Consider the following 6,036-nt stretch of genomic DNA (forward strand, 5'->3'; position numbering starts at 1 on the left):
GTTTTTCACGCTCAACAGTTTCCTGTGTGTATCAAGAATGGTGCACCACCCAAACTATGGAAAGCATTGGAGTCAACATTGGCCAAGCATCCCTGTGAAACCCTTTTAACACCTTGTAGAGTCTATACCCCGATGAATTGAGGCTGTTCTGAGGACAAAAGGGGGTGCAACTCAATATCAGGAAGGTGTTACTAATGTTTGGTACACTCAGTGTATATCGAAACAAATTTCACACATATAATAATAGATGTAGCCTAAAAACAAGATTAAATTGACAATAGTCTGATGGGTGGCAATATTTAAAATTGTTAAACTGTGAATGAAGAGACATCTATTGAATAAACACATTCATTTGTCTTTCCAAATTAAAACCTGCTGCTGGTCGAGCTCATGAGCTGGGCCTATCTGAGCTGGATCTGTCTGAGCTGACGTGTGTGCGTGCGTGCGTGCGTGTGTGTGTGTATGTGCGTGTGTGTGTAAATTATGTATATGGTGTAGGCCTGTGTAGGCATCTGAGCTGAGCCCCACCGCCTACACTTTGATCTGAAGTCACCATTACCGACTAATTAATTTGCCGTTTTTGCAGATTAAAAGTGTTAGAGATAGTAATGTATTATTAGTTATCTTGAAAAATGTGCCATGACATAGCCAATGAAAATATAGCACAACTTTGTATTTCACCCCATCTCATAACCAACCGTTTGGAAGTTTTGACAGCCTTGGAGTGAGCTTCTCTTCTTCTCCTGCTTCAACCATGCAGTGCAGGTAGCAAAAGTGATTTCTGTCCTCGTTATGTAATTATGAACTTTAACCTGTATACAGGGTTGGGGAGTAACGAATAACATGTAATCCGTTACATGTAAGGTATTACAAAACAACTGTAACTGTAATCCGTTAAATTACCAGCAAAAATATTGTAATTAGATTACAGATACTTTTGAAAATGTAGATGATTACTTCAAGGATTATTTTGAAATTCAGAAAGAATGTTTGCGGTAGAAAATATTTTGACACTTGTTTTCTCAGTGACATTCAAAGCAGCATTGAAAAAAGGCGCAAATTTAAGTTTGGTTCACCCGAGTGAGTCTGACCACAAGTCAGAGACAACTTTGATGACACAGCAAATGGATTTGATGGATCGCGGGAAAAGAGCAGGAATAAACTTTTGTAGGCTACAATCCAAGGTATGTCTTCCAATGGTACGACTGCTGTCGGCATTCCAAAGATTATCCAATTTGAATAAACGCTTGGAGGTAAGGATGACAGCAGTGGTGTAGTCTGCGGCGATACGGCTATCACTTATTATTGATATCTACATTGCGCATTGATGTGAATCCCACTGCTGCTCTCTCATTTAGATATTTGCGCCTTACGGATTGTGGTTGTTGTGGATGGCTGTTCACAAATCTACATCTGTATTTGAACCCAATAATATGGTTAAATTCAATAAGTTTAAACCGCCTATCAATCATTGTTTTTGAAACCAGTGTACAGCTATTGAAAAATGTGCTCTTGCAACAGCTGCATTGTGCGAATCCCAGCCTATGGAATAAAAGTGGGGCTTTTATTGCTCAATCTAATTCATGCAAATCCATAGACCTAATGGACACATGCTCAAACTCGCACACTTTTGATAGACTTAAAGGTGCAATCTGTAGTTGCTACATACATTTTTTGACTTGTAAATTATATATTATAACTATATAATATAATTTATAAGTACAAACATGTATGTGTATATATATATTTCTACAATGTAGAAAATAGTTCAAATAAAGAAAAACCCTTGAATGAGTAGGTGTTCTAAAACTTTTGGCCGGTATTGTGTGTGTATATATATATCCGGCCAAAAGTTTTAGAACACCTACTCATTCAAAGGGTTTTTCTTTATTTGAACTATTTTCTACATTGTAGAATAATAGTGAAGACGTCAAACTATGAAATAACACATATGGAATCATGTAGTACCCCAAAAAGTGTTAAACAAATCAAAATATATGTCATATTTGAGATTCTTCAAATTGACACCCTTTGCCTTGATGACAGCTTTGCACACTCTTGGCATTCTCTCAACCAGCTTCATGAGGTACTCACCTCGAATGCATTTCAATTAACAGGTGTGCCTTCTTAAAATGACATTTTTGGAATATGAGTAGGTGTTCCAAAACTTTTGACCGGTAGTGTACATATATATATATATATTATAATATATACTATATAATATAACTAATTTCTCCAATGTTTGAAAACATTGTAAAGGTAACAAACACTGTATAGCCTCATACCATGGTTAAAACAATCATTTTATATCATGGATGGTCAGTCCTTGCATCCATATCTCTGTCTATTAATCTGAGAATGGTTACATTTCTCCAAGCCCATCCTCAGGTTTTACCAAAACAGGGGCAATGATTTTGATATTGTTCATCTGTGGATTGGCCCTTTAAACAGCTGCATATGATCAAGATATCAAAGTGTCACTAACAAAACGTAACAATAGCCTATTGCAAATGCAGCATATGGCATTCATTTTTCACATCTAAATAGCACTTTTCAGTAGCGCTCAAGCATGCATTCCATGTGCAGCATTCTTTTTCATCTCGAATCAATGAGCCCAATCAGTCCTCCATGACAACATAAACAACATAGTAAGGCTGGCTAATAAGTCCTTAGTTACAATTTGGCTAATCTATACTTCCATATTTCAAATCCTATTCTGAAAATCAAGGGCTATAACGTTTATTGGAATGACTGAAATTCTGAGAAACTTTGGTTTTTAATGCAAAGATATCATTTAATCGATTTATTATGTAGTAGAAAGTGATGGGTTAGAAGAAGCCTACATAACCAACCCATAAAGTAAAATGTAACATCTATATATGGCCACCTATGTATATGGCCAATATACACGGCTAAGAGCTGTTCTTATGCAAGACGCATCGCAGAGTGCCTGGACACAGCCCTTAGCCGTGGTAATTGGTCCAACACAGTCTCACATTCAATTCGCGCATATATGTACAAAATGTATTTCAGCAGATTTCGTGCGTTTTTGTGCATTTTTGGGGTGTTTTGGGGTGGTTCAATTCGTTTGAAAATAACACGAATTTCTGTGCTACTTAATTCGTGCGAAAAGACACAAATTTAACCAGTAGGTGACACACAAGCCGTTGCAACAACCATGTAGACGCGATAATTTGTATTTCATTTTGTTCTTCTTAATGGCTAATTCAACGTCATAATATACAGAAATGTTGTCTTTGTTTAACCATGTTTTAAAATGTGTCGTTGTATGCCTATATTGTACTGTTTTAGACTTGCTGAACAGAATTTTTGAGAAAAGACGCACATTTCCTGCGACAATTCGTTGGAAATATTGTTTTATTAATGCCAATGCTGTTTTCTGTGCTTGATTTCGCTTAATACTTTGGATACGGGTGCACTTGTAATCAGAACGCCTTTTTGTCATGTAGGCAACCATACACGATTTTCTTCATAACCATTTCATATTTCGTGGAGCTAAATTACACCATTTTCTTCATAATGCATGTATATAGTTAATGTAAAATAATGAATTATGTTGGCTTACACTTATGGCCTTTCCAAGGCTTTCCATACCTTAAGGAACATTAGCACTCGCCATAATGGTTAGTGAGAAACGCGCCACATTGCAAGTAAGGTCCCTTCTAGACGTCCGCAACGTTTCTAAAATTCGCGACGCGTCGGGCCGTGCGCGGGGGAGAGATCTTTCAGGAAGTCATCAAACTAAATCTCTCGGACGTTCGGTTTCCGTTTTCTAAAAAGAACACATTTTGGTCATTTTTCCGCAGTTAGGAAATTCCACCAGAGGGAAAATAATAATATGCAAATGCACAAGCACATTTCAAATGCAGTGGCCTTTTCTCCTAAACGGAAAATATTTCGAAGACGTAATGGACAGTTGGCCCCGAACAAGGGCGTCGAGGCCTCAACGCTTTTTGAGTTATGGCCATTTTTCTGGGATAAAGGTCAAAAACGTAAAGTAGGGTGCTAATTTGAACCGCTTCACGTCAAAGTAACATAAGCATACGGTGTCAGGAAAAAAAGAACCAGCCATTTATCTATCGTAATTTAAGAGAAATCGTACATTGACAAATTGGTCATGTTCACAAAAAGGAGTAAAAAAAAAAGAAATTACAGATCCAGTTGCAGACGAACATTTTAAGTGGGTCTCGATGCCTCTGCACTGCATCGCAGTGCTAGCTGCGCCACCAGAGTCTCTGGGTTCGCGCCCAGGCTCTGCCGCAGCCGGCCGCGACCCGGAGGTCCGTTGGCCTAGCGTCGTCCGGGTTAGGGAGGGTTTGGCCGGTAGGGATATCCTTTCTCATCGCGCTCCAGCGACTCCTGTGGCGGGCCGGGGCAGTGCGCGCTAGCCAAGGGGCCATGTGCACGGTGTTTTCCTCCGACACATTGGTGCGGCTGGCTTCCGGGTTGGAGGCGCGCTGTGTTAAGAAGCAGTGCGGCTTGGTTGGGTTGTGCTTCGGAGGACGCGTGGCTTTCGACCTTCGTCTCTCCTGAGCCCATACTGGAGTTATAGCGATGAGACAAGTAGTAATTACTAGCGATTGGATACCACGAAGAAAAGGGGATAAAAGGATGGAGTGAAAAAGTACGGTGCTTAAAGACACACAAAGCCTGCAATGGCATTGCCATTATCTCCGCCGTGCCGAGTTCAACGAGATGCCCTTTGACCGTAGCTAGCTCAGTCTGAGTGCAGCGACAGGGACAAGAAGAAGGACCCAAATGACCCTTTGACCTCAATTTCATATTTTTTTGCTTTTGGGAGACAGAGAGAGAACCGTTAAGGTTAGAAGCACAATTTGACCTCAGGAACGTTCCTAAGGTCCTCCCGATCTGTGCAAGCCTAACATTGACCGTGTGGCATTAACCCTTAATAGTTAAAAGAAGGTGTTTACATCAAACAGTTTACAATGACATGTCTCCCCAAGGAATACATGCCCTGCTCCCAAATTCAACCTGAAGCCAATGTGGGTTAATAATGCTTATGAACCTGTCTTCGATGACAATCCATCAGGCCACTATGAGGTCTACCTGTGTCGATTCTAAGCTTCCTGGACAACCGGAAGTGGTTAATCACCTTAAAAGTGTTTGCCATACCACACACCTGCAGTTTATGGAAAGAATAGTGCATTCAACCCTATGTAAATCAGTGAGTTCTTAACGTATAACTTAAAAACTCAGGACTTCTGTAAAACCCACTCCAATGAGGATATGTGTTTACTTTCAGCTTCCTGGCCAACCGGAAGTGCCAAATTGTGTCAAAAGGCTGTTTCGAAGAGGGTTAAAAAAGTCATTAATATCCAAAATGTAAATAATACTCGTGAAAGCATACAATCAGTACTATATCAGTCACGTCTAACCATCAGATTTTCACAGGAAAATTTACACACACACAGAAAGGATGGAAGTGACCTACTGAGGCTTAGAGGCAACGTGCCTCGAATAGTTACTTTGTTTGAACTTTTAAAGAAACCGCAGACTAGAGTTCTGAAACTTCCAAACCTGTTACAGTCGCTCAGAGTCGATTAAGCACGGCGAGTTATGTGGCTCTAGAAGGTCTCGGACGCAGAAAAAGCCTCGGTGCATTTGCATTGACTTACTTCATTTTGAGCATTACAAAATGGTGACATTTAGAAAAGTCCCAGAGTTGTCAAGACTAGGTGCTAGAGAAACTGGCTCGGCCATAGAGACGAGGACCCCGACATTTCTGTCCGATAGCTCATTCAAGGACCCGTAGCAAGCGCATGGAAAAAAGTGGAATTTCAGCCCAATTAAGTTTTGCTCGGCCCCGAATGACCTATCGAGCCGAAACTTGGGATTCGAGGTCGACTCACATAGGCTAAACATATGAAAACTGGACCCGCAGCTAGAACATAACTACCTATTATGTTTTTATAGTGGTTTAATGGAAGGCGCTGTGAATTTGGGGCTGCTCTGAAAATATGTGATAGTTGGCTTCTAAACGAGTTGGAAAAGTGA

Source organism: Salvelinus sp. IW2-2015, linkage group LG20, assembly GCF_002910315.2.
Source record: "Salvelinus sp. IW2-2015 linkage group LG20, ASM291031v2, whole genome shotgun sequence".
Classification (NCBI taxonomy): Eukaryota; Metazoa; Chordata; class Actinopteri; order Salmoniformes; family Salmonidae; genus Salvelinus; species Salvelinus sp. IW2-2015.